The sequence below is a fragment of the Lactuca virosa genome, chromosome 5 (assembly GCF_052849685.1).
Source record: "Lactuca virosa cultivar CGN04683 chromosome 5, Lactuca_virosa_CGN04683_v6, whole genome shotgun sequence".
NCBI lineage: Eukaryota > Viridiplantae > Streptophyta > Magnoliopsida > Asterales > Asteraceae > Lactuca > Lactuca virosa.
The window spans coordinates 66969729-66992552 of NC_136430.1; positions in this window are offsets into that span (position 1 = coordinate 66969729).

The window sequence follows — 22824 nt, forward strand, 5'->3', positions numbered from 1 at the left end:
TGTAGTTATTTGCTTAGACACCTTAATCCAACAATCTCCCACTTGGATAAGTCTGTAAGTACAGTTGAAAGTATATACCGTGAAGTAAACAACAAAAAGTGCTTTACAAAGCCACTGCCAAACTCTGACTCAAATATGCTAATGGCCCTAAGATAATTGATCAACTATTCATTTGTTCTTCATGATATCGTACGGACACGAGACATGGAACTAAATCAATTTCGTTGTCCAAGATTTTGTTTCCCTATTTCCTGATTTTTAAAGACTTTATTGGACTTCAAATTTGAACACATCAATTAGTCCTCGTTGGGCCCAACACTATAATGTCAACATCAAATCATCGAGGGGCCCAATGATATCGCTTTTCCTGTTAGGGAAAACGGAAAAAATAAACTTTGACTACATAAATGTAACCGTTACTCATCAAATCATATATGATACTACGTTTTATAACATCAAGTTATTTATGCGTTTACGTAACACCAATACACAACCGATTTCCAAATTACAACTTATGTATCTCCCTTTGAAGAATAGTAAATATTATCGTCTTAGAATTACTCGTGACTAGATTCATGAAGTAATCTCTAAGCATGGGTTTATCCAATACTTAAAATCTCTATTTTCAAAGTTGTATCATCCGGATTTCCAGGGACATTATCGTGTATGTTAATCTTGTGATTTAAGGAGGGACTCGACGAGTTGAGGGACCAACTCGCCGAGTCGACTCGGGTTTCTCCCGTGGATTTAATGAGTGGACTCGACGAGTCCGAGGAGAGGGACTCGCCGAGTAGGCGCTGATTAGAGAAACCCTAATTTCTGGGGTTTGGGACCTATTTAAAGGCACTTATAGCCTCATTTGCGGCCACCCTTTCCCTGGAAGCAAACCCTAAAGGTCATTTGAGCTAGAAAGTAAGAGAGAAGCTATCTTGGGATTTTTAGTGCATCATTTGAGAAGAAGAGAAGGAGATCAAGCAAGGATCAAGAGAGGGAAAGTTGGATCCAATGATAGATCGTCCAGAGCTTCTGAGGAAGGTAAAAGTCTGCACCTTTCTCATTATTTTGGTTAGATCTCATGTGTTTGGAGTTCTAGGGCTTTTACCACCTTTGGTTTGGGACTTTGAGTAAAATGGATTAGCTAGAAGCCTAGTCCTCAGATCTGGACCTTGTGAAGTCCCTAGAGTCCAAAGGTCCCAACTTTATTCATCCAAATGAGGGTTGTTGTGCTTAACACCTTAAGAAGGGCTTGATTTGGCATTTTGAGGCATTTATGCCATGTATGAACGTAAAGGTCGAGACTTTATGTGTCTCTGGTGTATTAAAGGGCTAGATCTAGGGTTTGGAATGAGAGATCTGACTTTGGACGTCTGAATGAGGAATCAGACCGAGGGGACTCGTCGAGTCCATGAGTTGACTCGACGAGTTAGTGAGGGTTTGTCCCGATGAGCTTGAGCATGCGATAGCTCGACGAGTTGGGGGTCAACTCGACGAGCTGAGCTGGACTGTCATGAGATTTCTGAGGAAAGTAAGTGGACTCGACGAGTCGCAAGGGTGCACTCGGCGAGTCGGGTCAAACATGGACTATTGACTCGAGTTTGCCTTCTGTTGACTCTGGGGTTTGGTCAACATGAGTAATGGAGACCATGGGGGGGGGGTAAAATGGTCTTTTACCCAATTCAAGAGTTAGAGAAAGAAGAATAGCCCTCATTTATTGGGGTCGTGTGAAGGGTATTGATTAGAGATATTCATCTTTTGTGCTAGGCGGAGGCTAGTTCGAGTTTCGGGTGCGAGGGTATTTACTTGTTGCTTGTCAGGTGAGTCTTCTCACTATACTTTACCTTGAGTGGTAAGTAGAGTTATGTGACAGAGTATCTTGTATGCTATGTATGTGATGTGTTGCACTGCATTATTTCTATGTGATTTATGCTGTGTGTATTCCAGAGTTTTACAGAGTTAGGACCGGAAGGTCCACAGAGTTAGGACCAGAGGGTCCACAGAGTTAGGGCCAGTGGGCCCACAGAGTTATAGCCTCGAGTGGCTAATATGTGTTATATGTGGTATTTTGGGGAACTCACTAAGCTTCGTGCTTACCGTGTTATGTGTTATGTGTTTCAGGTTGTTCTCAGGAATTGCGGGAAGGCACCGGTTTAATTGTACACACCAGAGAAAGAGTTATGTTTTGAGGATCCTGGATTTTTAATGGAGTTGTGTTTTGTAATTTGAATAAACGAGATTTCCATACAATATGTTATGAAAAGTATGCGATTTTAAAATGAAAAATCTGTTTGAAAAATTACGGTGTTACAAGTTGGTATCAGAGCCTTGGTTTGAGGGATTCGGATGCACCTTCGGGCGTATCTGAACTCAAACTGAGGATTTGAGGAAGTTTTTCATAAAAGAAACAGTTTTTCTAAAAAGAGTAAAAGATTTTTGAGAAAATCAGAATGGAGCAGTGTGTATGATCAGCCAGCGCCCGAACGGTGATCTCCCAAAATACCCTTACATTATGTGTTATGAGATACTATGTGATATGCTATGCATACTACAGATAGGCTAGGTATTTCATATTTTAGGACTAGAGTGGCCTGATTTGTGATGCCTTAGCCTTGGAGTTGCTGTTATATGTGATGTGCCTCGAGTATGTGCTGAGTATGAGTATCCAGCAGGAATCCTTTTAGAGAGGGATCTGAGTAGAGGAGTAATCTAGGAGAGATACCTAGATGAGCATTTGAGGAGCCTACTGAGAGAGTAGTCAAATGTCCGCGTGGGGTAAAGTTGCTGGAGTTCGGTGATATCTTTTGAGTATGAGGAAAGCAAGTGGGTAATAACCTAGAGTGGTTTTACATGTTGGTAGAGGTTATTCGATGCCCGAATGTTGCTTGCTTTGTGCTTTGTGGAACTCTTGATGATGGGAGTCACCTACTAAGTGAATATGACGATATTCAGGAGGTAGGTTGCTGACATCATAAGGAGTTCTTCAGCAGCTGATGGCGGAGAAGTGTGAGAACCTAGGAAGAGCCTAGGAAAGGGTGACCCTAGTCAGATGAGTACGCTGACAGAGTAGAGCATTTCGCAGAGGAGCGAACACACGTGACAGGATTGGTGATCGAGAAGGTTGAGCAGCTACTTAGGAACTCGGGGATGGTCCGTGTAGAAAGTATGGGTAGATGTGGCAGGTAGTATGGGCCCGTACTACTGAAAGCAGAGGACCCATACTCGATACAGGGAACATTCCGGAGGTTCTAAGTAGCAGATCGACAGGTGATTTCATGGTTCGAGTACCATGATTTGTAGCAGATCGAGAGGTGATTTCATGGGTCGAGTAGCATGATTTGTAGCAGATCGAGAGGTGATTTCATGGTTCGAGTACCATGATTTGTAGCAGATCGAGAGGTGATGTCATGGTTCGAATACCATGATTTGTAGCGGATTAAGAAGAGATAACATGGTTCGGGTACCATGATTCATAGCAGATCGAGAGGTGGCCACATGGTTCGAGTACCATGATCCATGACAGTTAGTGTTATTGGTTCTACCAGTTATTCCGTGGTGATTGGTTAGACTGATATCAGAGGTGAAAGAGTATGGGGCTAGAGGGCCATGATGAACGAGTTTTAGTGGAGCATCCATTAAAAGGGAAATCGAGTTACCCCCGAGGGATTGTTGGTGAGATGCCAATTGGAGTCGCAAGACTCAGGAATGAGTAGAGATGGCGGTTATGGAGGATTGTGACATGAGTTGAGCAATCAGCCAATGGTGGAGATGTCATTTTCTGTGACCTGAGCGGTGCTATTTCTGTTTCCTATGGAAGACGTAAGAGGTGTTGAAATTTTGGTTTCTGAGTTTGGGGGTGAGCCCTATGGGATTGCATTGATGATGATCTTCAATCAGAGTATCTGGCAGTAGGTCTGCCGTGAGGTAATGATATAGCTTGAGCAGAGAGTCAGCGGGAATTGAGATGGTCAAGGACCAGGATACACCCTATGTGAGTATAATAGGGCATGTGTTAGCCGCAGCGCCGGACAATCAAGAGGAGTGTATCAGGGTGGTAACTCTTATTGTCTATGGTGAGTATCGAGTGTGGTAACGATGAATCCACTCTTATTACAACCCACGTGATGGAACGCTGGTTAAAAAGTCGAGGATGAGGAAAATGTTAGTTCGTTATTTCAGACTGAGAGTCAGGGTTGCGACTGGACAGTTGAGATGTCCGGTAGTGGGACGGTATGAGATTCTGAATGACTAGAGGAAGTCATGATGAGAAGTTTCTGAGGATTTCATCGGAGATTCGGAGTATTTGGAATTGCTCGACTTCCATCGGGGGATTATCGAGCATTGCGTATCACCTTCCAAGAGTAGGTGCGATGTTATTGGTAAAAAACAGTCTGTGGGCTAGATGGTTGGCGAACCAATTGTTGATGGTTCGAACCCTGAGTGGGGGAGGACCGGGTACTTTTGAGGAGATCAGAGATTTGTTCAAGAACGGTTAGAGAACTGGATAAAGAGGCCTGCGGTGCGGATTACTGAGATCAGGGTTATTGGTGGTCAAGGAGAGGTGCAGAGTGAGATAGTGCATGTGGTACGTGTGTAAGAAAGGATGAGTGTCTCTACGGCAAGTGGCCGTTGGTCGGAGACCTTATGATGGTTAGGAATCCTTCAAGGTTAAATGGTGAATTCGAGGTGGTTGGCTTGTGAGGGTAGTTCGGCAGTTTGAGAATTTCTGGATCAGAGTATGGACTAATATATGCAGTATGGGAAGGGAAGAAGTTGTTTAGGCAACCAACTTCAGGGTCGTTAAGAGTATTCTTGCATGAGTTTTGAGCAATAGAGGAGGAAGTTTCGGATTGTCATCTTCGTGTTCTGAGTCGTTGGCAATTTCTCCGTGTTTTAAATTGAGAGATGGAGTATTTAGGGGTTACAAGTGGCACGAGAGAAAGACCGGTTGCGAGGTTCCGAGGAAGCAATACGGTATCTGAGTATGATGCCATGAGTATGAGATCAGTGGTAGAGCCAAGACACTGCGGGGCGTTGTGATGATATTCCGGGGTATCCGAGTTTAATGTCCAAAAATCTCGGATTATTTTGAGTTTGAGTTTTAGAAGACGAGTGGTGAATCGAGTGTCTATCGTTCCGGTGGGGACCCTTCAGCTAATTGACATCAAATGGATTTATTTGAGAATGTGAATTGCAGCGAGAAAAAGAGGTTTTGTCACGACGGTGGTCGTCCGAAGCAGTGATGCTTAGCCCGGATGGGTGTGTGTGTACCTATCTATGCTAGGCCGCAGAGCATGAGTTAATGATCGCAGTATGGTGTCAACCTGAGGATGAGATTGTGAAGTGGTAAGAGTAAGTGCGGTAAGACTGCAGGGAGCTACAGTTTCAATGAGTCAGTGCAGAGGGTGTGGTGATGCTACGGGGAGCCGTAGTACTCACTATTCAGCGAGAGGGTGTTGTGATACTGTGGGGAGCCGTAGTACTCACCAGTCAGCGAGAGGGTGTTGTGATACTGCAGGGAGCCGTAGTACTCACTATTCAATGAGAGGTTGTTGTGATACTGCGGGGAGCCGCAGTACTCACTAGTCAGCGAGAGGGTGTTGTGATACTGCGGGGAGCCGTAGTACTCACTAGTCAGTGAGAGGGTGTTGTGATACTGCGGGGAGCCGTAGTACGCACTAGTTAGTAAGAGGGCGTCACGGTCCGGCAGGGAGCCGCGCTATTTGTTGATCAGAGCATGACGTAGGAGAGTTCTTAGGCTTGAGTAGCCTTATTTGGGTTGAGTATTCGGGAGCCTGGGGGCCAGATCAGGAAAGAGACGGAGGTCTCTATATTTGTCGGGAAACGTTATACCCTGAATTGAGTTGTGGTTGTCGCAACCCAAGGGAATTGGAGAAGCGGTTTACGCATGAGTTACGGGTCAGGAGTCATGAATTGAGTGGTTCGTTGGGACGAGTGGTTCCAATTATGTGCCAGATCAGACTCTTGAGTTGAGTTCGATTCTAGTGGTGTATTGAATAGACGGAATGAAATTCCAGATTCAAAGATGCACATCATTTGGAAGGGGTATTGTTCCATCTGGTGTCTTAAACCGGAGTGGGTCAATTCGTTTGTATGAGAAAACCGCGAAACACATGGAACTAATGAGTAGTAGACGGCAGAGGTCGAGAGCGAGTTGAATTCCGTACTCGCTTGAGGTGAAGCGAACTTCGTGACTCGTGTGTCACACAGAGCCGAGATAGTTGCATTGATAAGGAAGTCAGTGAGGCGTGTTGGTACACGTTATGGGTAACCTTTGGAGGTTCAATTGATGGGTCGGGAGATGACCTGGCGCTCAGTCTTGAAAGGGATATTGAGAAGGGAGCTGAGGTTTATGCTTGTCAGATGTCGGAGGACGCTTCTGTATAAGCATAGTCATTGTTCGTGTCTGAGGACAGGGTGTTGAGGGTTCGTTGTTCAGAGGGGTTGTGATTGCAGTACAGTGGATGAGTCCCTGATGTGATGTGATCCTTCCATTCCTTGGTATATGATTTGGATTGTTTATCATGTTTGGGATGAGTGATCGGTAGCCAGTTTTGGGCATGGAACTAGAGAATCAGAGGGGCAGTGAGCTATCGGGGTTTGTTATTCGAGGAGCGAATAACATGGTGACATCTGGAGAGGGCGGTCTGGCTGTGTGTCAGGCTACTAGAGTTCCAGATTCTTGAGAGTCAGAAGGGGTAGCATAGTGGCAGATGGGTCTGTCCTTTTTCCAAGGAGGAATTCCTGTTTGGATTCAGGTGTCCAGAGAGGAAGAAAGTGGTGTGGTATGAGACCCTTTCGATGGTGCTGTTTGGTTAATGAATTGGATCTATATGTGGTGGAGGAGCGATTTCGAGGGCGAAATCTAATTCAAGTGGGGGAGAATATTAACATCCAGATTTCAAGGGACATTATTGTGTATGTTAATCTTGTGATTTAAGGAAGGACTCAACGAGTTGAGGGACCAACTCGCCGAGTCGACTCGGGTTTCTCCCGTGGATTTAATGAGTGGACTCGACGAGTCCGAGGAGAGGGACTTGCCGAGTAGGTGCTGATTAGAGAAACCCTAATTTCCGGGGTTTGGGACCTATTTAAAGGCACTTATAGCCTCATTTGCGGCCACCCTTTCCCTGGAAGCAAACCCTAAAGGTCATTTGAGCTAGAAAGTGAGAGAGAAGCTATCTTGGGATTTTTAGTGCATCATTTGAGAAGAAGAGAAGGAGATCAAGCAAGGATCAAGAGAGGGAAAGTTGGATCCAGTGATAGATCGTCCAGAGCTTCTGAGGAAGGTAAAAGTCTACACCTTTCTCATTATTTTGGTTAGATCTCATGTGTTTGGAGTTCTAGGGCTTTTACCACCTTTGGTTTGGGACTTTGAGTAAAATGGATTAGCTAGAAGCCTAGTCCTCAGATCTGGACCTTGTGAAGTCCCTAGAGTCCAAAGGTCCCAACTTTATTCATCCAAATGAGGGTTGTTGTGCTTAACACCTTAAGAAGGGCTTGATTTGGCATTTTGAGGCATTTATGCCATGTATGAACGTAAAGGTCGAGACTTTATGTGTCTCTGGTGTATTAAAGGGCTAGATCTAGGGTTTGGAATGAGAGATCTGACTTTGGACGTCTGAATAAGGAATCAGACCGAGGGGACTCGTCGAGTCCATGAGTTGACTCGACGAGTTAGTGAGGGTTTGTCCCGATGAGCTTGAGCATGCGATATCTCGACGAGTTGGGGGTCAACTCGACGAGCTGAGCTGGACTGTCAGGAGATTTCTGAGGAAAGTAAGTGAGCTCGACGAGTCGCAAGGGTGCACTCGGCGAGTCGGGTCAAACATGGACTGTTGACTCGAGTTTGACTTCTGTTGACTCTGGGGTTTGGTCAACATCAGTAATGGAGACCATGGAGGGGTAAAATGGTCTTTTACCCAATTCAAGAGTTAGAGAAAGAAGAATAGCCCTCATTTATTGGGGTCGTGTGAAGGGTATTGATTAGAGATATTCATCTTTTGTGCTAGGCGGAGGCTAGTTCGAGTTTCGGGTGCGAGGGTATTTACTTGTTGCTTGTCAGGTGAGTCTTCTCACTATACTTTACCTTGAGTGGTAAGTAGAGTTATGTGACAGAGTATCTTGTATGCTATGTATGTGATGTGTTGCACTGCATTATTTCTATGTGATTTATGCTGTGTGTATTCCAGAGTTTTACGGAGTTAGGACCGGAAGGTCCACAGAGTTAGGACCAGAGGGTCCACAAAGTTAGGGCCAGTGGGCCCACAGAGTTATAGCCTCGAGTGGCTAATATGTGTTATATGTGGTATTTTGGGGAACTCACTAAGCTTCGTGCTTACCGTGTTATGTGTTATGTGTTTCAGGTTGTTCTCAGGAATCGCGGGAAGGCACCGGTTTGATTGTACACACCAGAGAAAGAGTTATGTTTTGAGGATCCTGGATTTTTAATGGAGTTGTGTTTTGTAATTTGAATAAACGAGATTTCCATACAATATGTTATGAAAAGTATGCGATTTTAAAATGAAAAATCTGTTTGAAAAATTACGGTGTTACAAAAGTACTCATGCATATTGTAGCAATTCCAATTGCAATGTCTTAAACTCAATCGACAATCTACAATCAATTCCTGACAGTCTAAATTCACTCCTTACTTCCAAAAGTATGAAAGACTGTGGAGGTTTGAATAATTCAAATTACTCGGGAAGTAAAACATGAAAAATGAAACACAAGAATAAATAATTAAATAAGGCAGTACAATACTCATAAATAATTCCCTATTATTCATGCACCACAGCAGTTCCATTTATTTTGTTACAAGTTTCTAAATATCACATAGCTATTAAAACTAATATCGTCTCTTAACCCTATGTTCCTAGCATGCTGATAGTGTTTGAATCTGATCAGAGCCTTTATTAAAGGATCTGTAATATTATCCTATAATGATACTCTCTTCACCATAAGGTGTCCTTTCTTCTACCCGATGTCGAATATAATGGTGCGTTCTGTCGATATGCTTGGATCTACCATGATCCTTTGGTTCTTTTTGTCAAAGCAATCGCGCCTTCGTTATCACAAAAGAGTTCCATTGATTCTTGAATAGTTGGAACGACTCCGAGATCTCTGATAAAGTTCTTCAGCCAAGCCGCTTTCTTTGATGCTTCACTTGTTGCAATGTACTCTGACTCACAGGTGGAATCAGCCTCTATGTCTTGCTTGGAACTTTTCCAGGTAACCGCTCCCCCATTCATTAAGAATACCCAACCAGAGTGCGAACAAAAGTTGTATCGGTCTGTTTGATAGTTGGCATCATTGTAACCACTCATTCTGAATGTATCATTATCGCCAAGAACTAGGAACATGTCTTTTGTTCTTCACAGATACTTAAGAATATTCTCCACTGCAATCCAGTGAGCTATGTCAAGATTTCCCTGAAATCATTTAACCATGCTCAAAGCATAAGACACATCAGGGCGAGTACATGTCATTGCATACATGATCGATACTACAGTCGAAGCATATGGTACTTGACTCATGTCAGCTATTTCTTCATCAGTACTGGGACTTTGAGTCTTACTCAACTTAGTAGTACTATGAATGGGCAATTCACCCGTCTTTGAATTCTCCATACTGAAACGCTTCAGTATTTTATCTGAATATGTACTCTGGCTAAGACCAATAGGGAGATTCTTTCTATCCTGAAACGCTTTGGTATTTTATATGAATATGTACTTTCCCATCCATTTCGGTCTTCTTCTTGAATATCCATTTGCACCCGACTGTCTTTTGACCAGATACATGACCAACCAAGTTCCACACTTGGTTATCATACATGGAATGAATCTCACCCTTCATTTCCTCCTTCCATTTATCAGCCTCAGGGCTTGTCATCGCTTCCTTGTAGTTAGCTGGTTCATCCAAATTTACCAGTGTACGATCACTAACAAACGTATCACCATCTGTAGTTATATGGAAACCATAGAAGTCAGGTGGCATGCTAACCCTATTGGATCGACGAAGGGTTAATGAGTTGTCAACTGGCTCAACTGTAATTTCATCCTCATTTTGAGTACTACTGTTGTATGAGGTTCCTTCATTGTATAACTCTTGAATTTCTTCAAGATCAATAATACTTTCACTATCCTCTTTGAATATGAGCTTTCTCTCATGAAAGACTCTTCTTCGAGCAACAAAGACTACGTTCTTAATAGGTCTTTAAAACAAGTATCCAAAGTACTTATGTGGGTAGCCAATGAAATAACACTTCTCGGCTTTGGGTTCAAGCTTGTCGTGATTCTCTCGTCTTATGAGTGCTTCACAACCCCAGACCTTGATATGTGCGAGCAAGGGAGATTTCCCTATCCATATCTCATGAGGTGTCTTGGCAAACTTCTTTGTTGGAACAAGATTCACAATATGGGCGGATGTCTCTAAGTCATACCCCCATAAATGAATAAGAAGAGAAGCTTGACTCATGATGGAACGAACCATATCTAGTAAGGTTCGATTACATCTCTCAGCCACACCGTTAAGTTGTGGTGTTCTGAGAGGAGTCGATTATGAAATAATTCCACATTCTTTAAGATAGTCATGGAACTCAATACTATGATACTCACCACCTCTATCATATCCACGCATCTTTCTCTTCATGTCCAATTGATTCTCGATTCCGTGCTTAAACTCTTTGAACCTTCCGAAGGTTTTTGATTTATGGTTGATTAAGTAGATTTAACCATATCTGATATAATCATCTGTAAATATCACGTAATATCGAATAGAATCTCTTATGGTGGATCTGAATGGGCCACACACATCCGTATGGATGAGGTCCAACAGTCTTTAACCTCTTTTACATGTGCCAGTGAAAGGTGATTTTTTCATGTTGACCAATAGACAATATTCGCATTCATCATCTGTCCTCAGATCAAATGATTCCAACACTCTTAAATTTTGCAGTTGGGTGATGCACTTCTTGTTTATGTGCCGAATATCATAATGCCACAAAAATGCCTTATCCACACCATTAGACGAATCAATATGAAATACACTATTGCCTAGGTTATCAACACAAGTCACAGTTTCATACACACCATTACAAGGTGAAGATTTAAACATAAAAAAACCATTATGATTAGCAGAAATAGATCCAAAATCATTATCAAATGAATATCTAAAACCTTGTCTAAAAAATTCATGAAATGAAATAATGTCTCGCGTCATCTCTGATGAATAACAGAAATTTATCAAATTAACCCTAACACCACTACCGAGCATAAGTTTATAAGTCTCAATCTTGGTAACAAGTGAAGACCGCCTATTCCCCATGATCAGGTTCAGCATTCCATGCTCCACTTCCTCACTTTCTCTTAGCCCCTACAAATCAGAACAAATATAGAAACTACATCCTGTTTCAAGGACCCAAGAATGAGAAAGTTTTGTGTTATTAACTTGAATATTGTAAGTCCCTGAAGAGGATGCCCTGATCTTTCCATCTTTCAAGTCCTGCAAGTATTTGGGGCAAGTTCTTCTCCAGTGACCCTTTTCTCCATAATGGAATCAAGTGGCCTATTTCGGATCACTGGTCATAGGGGGACATCAAAGTTGCGCCTCTGTAACAACCCAAAAATACAGATAAAATTTTTCATTTAATAATTAAAAATCTCATTCATATTTGTTTTCCAAAATTCCATTACATAAACACATTGTTCAAAAGATCAGATTATCCAAAACAACTAGTGCGGAAATACTGGAGAGTGCACGATGTGCCATCAACCCGGGCCCTTGCCCTTAGAACCAGAAGTACCTGAAACACCCAACAAAACTGTAAGCACACGCTTAGTGAGTTTCCCAAAATACACAAAACACATAACCACATAATGTCATGCACATATATACATAAATCTGCCATGGACTCCCTCCATGGTCTTCAACCGGGATGTCGTGGGCTACCCTCATGGTCTTACACCCAAGGGCCATGGGCTCCCCCTCATGGTCTTACCAGGTGCCATGGGCTCCCCCATGGTCTTCGCGTAAATCAATACATACCAAATAAAAAACCATTGTATATTAAACTATAGAAATTTCATATCAAGTAATGGGTCGGCATTGGTGCCTTCGACCCATTGGTATAGTGAGAAGACTCACCTCAGACTGCTGAACACAAAAGTTGATCGACTACTAGCCCAAAATCTCACAATGAACAAATATACAAACAACCCTAATTAGAATTAAGCCACAACTTAGACAAAGTCCCAACATCTCATTCTAAGGCCCTCCATTAAAATCCAAATGTCTATCCTACATGAATGGGCCTAAGATCAAAGTCTAATCTACAAAGGGCGACATGGCCCAATCATGACATCAATGCCCCAAACTAGAACAAAAGTCCAATAACTCTGAATGGGACTAGACCCAAGGCTGAATAGGGCCCAATAAGCTTGCAAGCCAACGAAAGCCCAACTCTTATGTGGTGCATACGCCCAACGTACCATGTGAGTACGCTTAGCGTACTCAACTCTTTGGTCGAATGCACGGTGTACGCAACCTTACGACCGGCGTACAAACAGTCCATGCACATAAGTCTATTAAGTGCTTAATGTTTAAGATCTCAACGTCTAACTTCAGATCTGAGTCTCTTAAGATGTCCTAGGGCATAAAGTTGGCAACTTTATGCCCTTGCATGCCACATGGGTCCCTAATACTTCATTTCTCCCATTAAGACCACTTTTGAGACCTTAAACTCATGCATGGTCTCATTACAACCTTCAAGATGGCATCTTTATGCATCAAGCATGCTCAAAGAGCTTAGATCTAACAATCCTAGTCTCTGGAGTTGCTCAAGTCACAAGAGAGGGTCCAAGAACCAAAAATGGACTTCATAACAAAACCCTAACTCAAACTAGCGAAAGAGATGGCAAGGTTACGACTTTTTACCTCCAGAAGTTCTTCAAGATAAACTAGATGCAGGATCTAGAAGCTCAATAACATCCAAGGATTGGTCACCACCTTCTTCTTCTTGAAAACCACTAAAAATGGCCACCAAAACACTTTTAAGCTCAATGACTACACTCTCAAGAGAATCTGGGGATTTTGGGACGATAATAAACTATGGAGGCTGACTAGGGTAAGGTCCAAGCAACATCAAAGTGCTTAAATAGGGGTCTTGCCCTAAAATTAGGGTTTTAGTCCTAAGCCACGTATTCCCTGCGTACTGCTTGGTACGCCTCGCGTACGTGGTGCATGCCCGCAACCAACCTTCCCTCAGTACGCTAAGCGGACGCGTATGTACACCCAACATACGTAGGGCCTTTTTACTAATAAAAATTCATTCAATGGGAAAAAGTAATTACCTCAACTTCGATCGTTACAAATCTCCCCCACTTAGATTAGACTTCGTCCTCAAAGTCTGCTATCGCAAATAGATCCAGGTAATGCTCTCACATCTCGTCCTTCGGCTCCCAAGTCCATTCGAAGCCCTTCCGGTGTTGCCATTGAACCTTTACTAGCTTCACCACTTTGTTCCGTAGAGCTTTAGTTTTTCTATCCAAAACTGCAATGGGCTTCTCAACATAGTTCAGGCTCTCATCCACCTGAATATCATCCAATGAAATAATTGCAGCCTCATCGGATACACACTTACGCGGCTGAGACACGTAGAAGGTGTTGTGGATCTGACTGAGCTCATCCGAAAGACCCAACCGATAAGCAACCGTGCCAAATCGGGCAGAAATCCTGAATGGACCAATGAATCGGGGCTCCATCTTACCCCCTTCCGAAACTGAATGACACCTTTTCAAGGTGACACCTTCAGCAACACAAAATCTCCCACCTAAAACTCGATATCTGATTGGCGCTGGTTAGCATAGCTTTTCTGACGGCTCTGCGTAATCCACAGTCTATCCCGTACCTGCTGAATCAATTCAGTGGTCTTAAGCACCACTTTGGTGCTTCCCATGACTCGATGTCCAACCTCCCCCCCCCCATCCCAACAAACTTGAGTCCTACACCTCCGACCATACATCATCTCAAACGGGGGTCGGTCAATACTAGCATGATAACTATTGTTGTATGAGAACTCTGCTAGTGGCAGATAAGTATCCCAACTCCCTCTGAAGTCTAATACACATGCCCGAAGTATATCCTCGAGCGTCTGGATCATCCGCTCGCTCTGACCATGAGTCTGGGGTGGGAAGCAGTGCTGAAATGCAACTGAGTACCCAACTCCTCATGAAACTTCAGCCAAAATCTAGAGGTGAATCGAACATCGCGATCTGAGACCACAGATACCCGCACTCCGTGCCTGAGCACCACTTCCCGCACATCAATATCTGCTAATTTCTTGGCGGAGATATTGTTGGGTTTTATACAAACAATCCTATGTGTGCATGCAACCCTAGATTGGATCTATGTTTTCTCTATTAGACATACAAGCATTGAACACAAAATAGAAAACCCTAATATGCATCTAATATTTCGAAATCTACATAAGAAATATTAGAACACATACCTTTGTTGCTATACAGTAATAACAACCAATTCTTGAAGATCCTTTCTTTTGAGAACAAGTACCACAAACGTAGTACCTCTAATGGCTCACAAACACACTAGGGCAAGAGGATGATTATGAGAGAGAGGAGAAAGGAGTCACTTGCTCATAAATTCGACTCTTCTAGGGTTTCAATGAAGTGCATGAATTCAAGAGCCCAAGGGGTCTATTTATACTTGAGGCTATCTAGGGTTTTGAGGCAGAAACCCTGATTCCTTAGCTTAGGGCCTAAGCAAGTCCATGGACTCCCTTACCTTAGTGCTTGGACAAAAATCTCTAGAAATTCTAGGAATTTTAGGCCCTCCCTAATAAGGGTGATCTAATGCCCCAAAACCACAACTATCAAATAATTGCAAAACAGCCCCTGCACTTTTAGTTCGTTCCTTTAATCCCGAAATTAATTCCAAATTAAATTTATGATTAAATACTAATTAATAATATGATTTCTAATTAATATATTATTCTTATAATATATTAATAAATCATTTTTATGCATCAATTTATTATTCCAAGTAATAAAATCAGCCTCTCTCTCCAACAGTCATCATGTCTAGTTGCTAGTGTGAAGGCAACCCTAAACGACCATGCTACTATCAAATCAAGTACATACCAATTATAGTTATGGGATTAGAAACCTAATCCAATAGTCTTCCACTTGGATAAGTCTAATAACTATAATTGCAAGTATGACTCCAAAATTTCACCAGCAATTGTAGCTCTCAAAAGCCGCTGTCGAACTTTGACCTAGTCAATTACAAGTCCTTAAGATAAGGGATCATATAATCCTCTGTTTTGCAAGATATCATGTGGACAAAGACATGGAACAGAATCATTCTCAATGTCCAATAGTTTGTTTCCCGATTTCTGATTTGTTTGACAACAAACTTAATTGAACACATCAATTCAGTCATGACCGGGCCCGTCACATAAGTCAACACAAAATCATCGAGGGGCCCAAGATATCGCTTTTACCCCTTGAGATTAAAGGAACAGATAAACTTTGACTTATATGCTTGTACTATTTACTCATCAAATCGTAAACAATAATACATTTTATAACATCAAGTTACTGATGCGTTTACGCATTAACAATGCATAACCAACTCATAAACAACAACTCGTATATCTCGGTTTAAAGATTATATGATATTATCATCTCACAATTACTCGTGATAAATTCCATGAAGTAATTCAAATGAGCGTGAGTCTAATCCAATACTCAAATCCTATTTTAGGAGTACTCATGAATGTTGCAGCAAACTTTTGCTATGTCTAAGCACTTAGACAATCTACAAGCCAATTCATGACAGTCTTAATTCATTACTTACTTCCAAAGTATGACTGACTGTGGATAATTTGAACAATCCAATTATTCAGGAAGTAAAACATGTAAAAGGGAAACAATAGTAAACAATTGACCCAAGATAGTAAACAATACTCATAAATAAATCTCCATTACTTAATCATCAAATGTCAATTACAAGTTTCTAAAATATCTATCTAATCACTAAAACTAATATCGTCCTTCAGACCAATGCTCCTCGCATGTTGAAAGTGCTTAATCCTACTCAGACCCTTTGTGAGGGGATCTGTAGGATTCTCTTCTGACGATACCCTCTTGATGACGAGGAGTCCTTCTTCTACCCGATATCTGGTGAAGTGATATTTTCTGTCGATGTGTATGGATCTGCCATGATCCTTTGGTTCCTTGGTGAAGGCAACTGATCCTTCATTATCGTAAAAATTCTCCATGGGCTCCTTTATGGTTGGTATAACTCCAAGGTCTCCAATGATGTTCTTCAACCATATAGCCTCCTTCGACGCTTTCCTCGCATCTATGTACTCTAATTCGCACGTTGAATCAGCCACGATCTCCTACTTGGAACTTTTCCAAGTAACTGCTCCTCCGTTAAGGGTAAACACCCAGCCCGACTGAGAACAAAAGTTTTCTCGATTGGTCTAAAAGCTGGCGTCACTATACCATGTCACTCTCAAGTCACCACTGCCACCAAGTACAAGGACCCAATCCTTAGTCCTTCGTAGATACTTAAGAATGTTCTTAACTGCTATCAGTGAGCTTTACCCGGGTTCCCTTGATATCGACTTACCATGCTCAATGCAAAAGCTACATGAGGGCGAGTACATGTCATAGCGTACATGATCGAGCCAAAGGCAGAAGCATATGGCACTCCATTTCTTTGAATTCTCCATGCTAAAACGTTTTAGCACCTTGTCAAAGTAAGTACTTTGACTAAGTACAATTAGTCTTCTACTCCTATTTCTCAAAATCCTTCTCCCTAGAATATAAGCAGCTTCTCGTAGATCCTTCATAGCGAAACACTTTCCAAGCCAGGACTTAACCTCCTGCATGGTTGGAACTCCGTTTCCTATGAGCAGTATGTCATCGACATACAATACTAGAAAGATAACTATACTCCCACTAGCTTTGACATATACACATGACTCATCCTCACTCTTAGAGAAACCAAATTCCTTGACTTTCTCATCGAAGCAAAGATTCCATCTGCAAGACGCTTGCTTCAATCCATAGATGGATTTCTCAAGCTTGCACACTCTATTGCGGTATTTAGCATCCACAAAACCTTCTAGCTGACACATGTAAACATTTTCAACCAGCTTCTCATTAAGGAAAGTGGTTTTGACATCCATCTGCCGGATTTCATAATAATGTAACACAGCGATGGCTAACATAACCTTAATAGACTTGATCTTGGCCACTGGTGAGAAGGTCTCATCATAGTAAACCCCATGGGTTTGAGTAAAGCCCTTCGCAACCAGTCGTGCCTTGAACATGTGCACCTTTCTATCAATGTTGGTCTTCTTCTTGAAGATCCATTTAAACACAACTGTCTTTCGACCTGGTACATTGTCAACCAAGTTCCAAACTTGATTGTCATACATGGACTGGATCTCACTGTCCATTGCCTCTTTCCATTTGGCAGACTTAGGGCCCGCCATGGCTTCCTTGTAGTTATTAGGTTCTTCTAAATTTATCAGTGTACTATCACTGATAAACGTATCACCTTCTGCAATTATATGGAAACCATATAATACAGGTGGAATGCTAACTCTACTGGAACGTCTAAGGGGTAACGACTCGTCAACTGGTTCAACATGAATCTCTTCCTCAGGTTGAGCGCTAGTGTTAGAGGTTCCTTCACCGCTTGATTCTTGAATCTCTTCAAGATCAATTTTCCTCCCACTGTCCTCTTGGAATATGATTTCCCTCTCGCAAAAAACTCCTATCTTCGCTATGAAGACCACGTTATCACTAGGTTTGTAGAATAGATATCGAAAGGATTTCTGTGGGTAGGCGATGAAAATACACCGCTCACGTCGAGGTTAGAGCTTGTCGTGAGTCTCTCGTCTTACGAAAGCTTCACAACCCCAAACCTTGATATGTGCCAACGAGGGAACCTTCCTTGTCCACATCTCATGAGGTGTTTTGGCAACCTTCTTAGTTGGGACTAGATTAAGGATATGAGCGGCAGTCTCTAAGGCATACCCCCAGAATGAGATTGGTAATGAAGCTAGACTCATCATGGAATGAACCATGTCCAACAAGGTTCGATTACGCCTCTCAGCCACACCATTAAGTTGTGGTGTCCTAGGAGGTGTTAATTGTGAAACAATTCCACATTCCTTAAGATAGTCATAGAACTCGATACTAAGATACTCATCACCTCTATCAGATCTGAGCATCTTGATCTTCCTGCCCAATTGATTCTCCCCTTCTTGCTTAACCTCTTTGAACTTTTCAAAGGTCTCTTACTTATTCTTGATTAAGTAGATATAGCCATATCTGATATAAACATCAGTAAAAGTCACATAGAAGCGATTTGCATCCCTTGTGGTGGATTTGAAGCGCCCACACACATCTGTGTGTATGAGATCCAACAATCCCTCACCACTTTCACAAGTACCAGTGAAATGTGATTTAGTCATCTTTCCAAGCAAACAAGACCTGCACGTTTCATCTGTCCTTAGGTCAAATGACTCCAACACTCCATCCTTTTGGAGTTGGGTAATGTGCTTCTTGTTGACATGTCCAAGACGACAATGCCACAAGCATGCCTTGTCTAAATCATTAGACGAATCAATATGTAATACATTATTTCCTAAGTTATTTACAACCATCACAGATTCATATACACCATTACAAGGAAATTCTTCAAAATAAAAAGTAACATTATAATAAGCATTTAAAGAACCATTTTCATTATTAAATGAATATCTAAATCCTTGTCTGTACAAACCATGAAAAGAAATAATATTCCTCGTCATTTCTGACGAGTAGCAACAATCATTCAAATCTAAACCTAACCCACTACTAAGCACTAAAGAGTAAACTCCGATCTTGGTAACAGGCGACGATTTCCTATTGCCCATTATCAGGTTCATCTTCCCATGCTCCATATCCCTACTTCTTCTTAGTCCCTGCAAGTCAAAACAAATATGAAAACCACATCTTGTATCAAGGACCCAAGAACTAGCATGTGATGAGTTTTTAGATAGAATAGTATAAATACCTACAAACGTGGGCTTTATCTTCCCATCCTTGATGTCCTGCAACTACTCCGGGCAGCTTTGTTTCCAAAGCCCCTTTTCATGGTAGTAGAAGCACGTTGCTTCTTTTGGATCAGAGGAAGGAGGGGCAGAACTGGTTTTACCTTTAGATCCACTAGAAGAAGATCCATCATGAGACTCTCCCTTCCAGTTCTTTGAGGGAGCTTTCCTCTTTTTCCCCCTTCCATGTCCAATAGTCAGGACTGGGGTAGCAGCAAGAGTGGATTCAACACTTTTTCCTTTTAATCCACTTTCAGCAGTTCTTAACAAACCTTGAAGTTTGCTCAGGGTGACTTCATCCTTGCTTAGATGATAAGTCATCTTGAACTGATCATAGCATGGAGGCAAAGAGTGCAAGACTATGTCTATAGCCAGCTCTTCATCAAAGTTGACATTCAACTTGAGCAATCGATCCACATACCTCTGCATCCTTTGTAGGTGGGTCGTGATGGACTCTCCATCCTTCATCTTGGTTGTTATGAACGAGGTGACAGTTTTATACCTCTCATGGCGTGCTCTTTGATGGTACTTTTCCATCAAGTCCTGGCACATCTCGTAAGGCTAAAAGTCCTCATAGAACCGCTGCAGCTCGGGAGTCATAATGGCCACCATAATGAACGACACTTTCGTCGCTTCCTTGCATTTGGCCCTATACTCAGCCATTTCTTCAGGAGTAGAAATGGCTTCATCTATCTCGATGAGTTCCTTGTTGAGAATATGTTCCTTATCCTTGTAACATAGGGCCATTCTGATGTTTCTGGTCCAATCATTGAAATTGGATCCATCAACTGTGACTCTCCCACAAATGTTCAGGAGTGAGAGTGGGTTCGAGGAGTTGTTGTTGAAGGAGTTTAGGCCAAAAATGTTGTTTGGGCCAGACATCTGAAAAAGAAGAAAGACAAGTTTTTGATTAGATAGGAAATCCTTAATACAACACCCAAATGAAATATTAAAGCTAGGACCCAACACAATAATTCACAATTCAGAAAAGGGATGTCGTAATCCAATTGTAAATTATTTGAAGGTAGGAAATGACGATTTACCAATTTCACCACGAAAACGAAATTTTAAAATGAAATAGGTTTTAAATGAAATTCCTAGATCTTTGAGATTCATTGAACTCTTCAATGGCATGTTTAATCTCGATTATGCCCTTCAAGTTTATGACTGGGATACCGAGGATCACAAACAAGGTGTGAATAACAATGCAAATTAGCTTGGTACTCTCGATGTCATTTACCACCTAATCAAGGTGCCGATTAACCACACACGCTCCATTGATCAATGATAATTTACGAGCTACCCATTGCCACTCTTTGTTAGTCCAAGTTAGTGTGTCGGTTAACCACACACGCTCCACTAACGACTTGGCAAAGTGTAATGTGCAATTTCATGGATTAGCATCAAATTCACATTTTCCTAAAGTAACTAAGATTGGGAATTTATAAAATATTTAGTTACTTTATATTTATCATTATACTTATTAATGAGAGAATTGATGTCCTATCCTACCCGTTCGGCTAACGACCCTCCACAAATCAAGGAAGCGGTGGGTGAGAGTGGACACCCATTCAACTGCCATTTTATAGGCAGTTTCCTTATACCCCCCTTATAGATCAACTTCGTGAATGAAGCCTACTAACGGTAAGACTGACTCATCTTATAAATATATATAAATTAAACTTCTAATATTATAATAGTATAAGGGTGTATTTTAAACTTTTAAAATACTAGGGTTTTAATCTTATTTAAAATTTTCGAAATTAATACCTTTTGATTTAAAACTTTAAATATTAAAAACCTTGATTTAATAATTATCCAAAATTAAACAATTAATTTAAATTATTAAATCTCATAAGGATTATCCATTAAATTAAATAAATTAACCTAATCCCTTTATCCCCTTGATTTTGAAATCTAATCTTGGGGAAGGCATTTTTCGAAAATTCTAGGGTTATAACCCTAAAAATCGAAATCATGAGGGTCAAAGGAAAGGGTTCAAAGAACCCTAACCAAGTTTCGAAACTAGGGTTTAGAAACCCTAATTTCGAAAAATCCAAGCCCTAGGGTTTAAATGCCATAAACCCTAATTTTGTCAAGTTCAATCTATTGTATCAAATCTAATTGAAAACAAAACCAAATGCTCTGATACTACTGTTGGGTTTTATACAAACAATCCTATGTGTGCATGCAACCCTAGATTGGATCTATGTTTTCTCTATTAGACATACAAGCATTGAACACAAAATAGAAAACCCTAATATTTATCTAATATTTCGAAAACTACATAAGAAAGATTAGAACACATACCTTTGTTGCTATATAGTAATAACAACCAATTCTTGAAGATCCTTGCTTCTGAGAATAAGTACCACAAGCATAGTACCTCTAATGGCTCACAAACACACTACGACAAGATGATGATTATGAGAGAGAGGAGAGAGGAGTCACTTGATTATAAATTCCTCTCTTCTAGGGTTTCAATGAGGTGTATGAATTCAAGAGCCCAAGGGGTCAATTTATACTTGAGACTAGCTAGGGTTTTAAGGCAGAAACCCTAATTCATTAGCTTAGGGCCTAAGCAAGTCCATGGACTCCCTTACCTTAGGGCTTGGACGAAAATCTCTAGAACCTTCTAGGAATTTTTGGCCCTCCCTAATAAGGGTGATCCAATGGCCCAAAACCACAACTATCAAATAATTGCAAAACAGCCCCTGCACTTTTAATTCGTTCCTTTAATCCGGAAATTAATTCCAAATTAATTTATGATTAAATATTAATTAATAATATGATTTATAATTAATATATTTTTCTTATAATATATTTATAAATCATTTTTATGTATCAATTTATTATTCCAAATAATAAAATCAGCCTCTCTCTCCAATAGTCATCATGTCTAGTTGTCAGTGTGAACGCAACCCAAAAGGACCATGCTACTATCAAATCAAGTACATACTAATTATAGTTATGGGCTTAGACACCTAATCCAACAGATACTCTCGGAGATCAGAATAAAATGAGCACTCTTGGTCAACCTGTCCACAATAACCCAAATGGAATCAACACCCCGCGTCGTCCTAGGTAGCTTCGTGATAAAGTCCATGGTGATCTCCTCCCATTTCTACATAGGGATGGGTAATGGATGAACCTTGCCGTGAGGCCTCTGATGCTCGGATTTGACCTTCCTACAGGTCAAACACCGCTCAAAAAACCAAGAAACTTCCCGCTTCATGCAGGGCCACCAGCAGCTCGATCTCAGGCCTCAGTACATCTTTGTGGCCCCCGGATGGATAGAAAACTTGGACTTATGCGCCTCCTCCAAGATATTTTGTCTCACACCCCTAAATTACGGAACCCAAATCCTGCCACACTGAGTCAATAATCCTCGGCCGTCTCAAACAAACAATGGAATCTGCTCCCGAATTTGCTCAGTCTTCCAATTCTTATTTTTCAATCCCTCCACCTATGCCCTTTTGATCATATCCATCAAAGGTGAGGTGACCATCATCCTCAAGCAAACATCTCGAATCAGAGCACTTGTCATTTTACGGCTCAAAGCATCGGCCACCACATTGGCCTTCCCATCATGATACAAAATCTCGCATTCATAATCTTTCACCAAATCTAACCATCTTCTCTACCGCATATTCAGATTCTGATGATCCATTAAATAC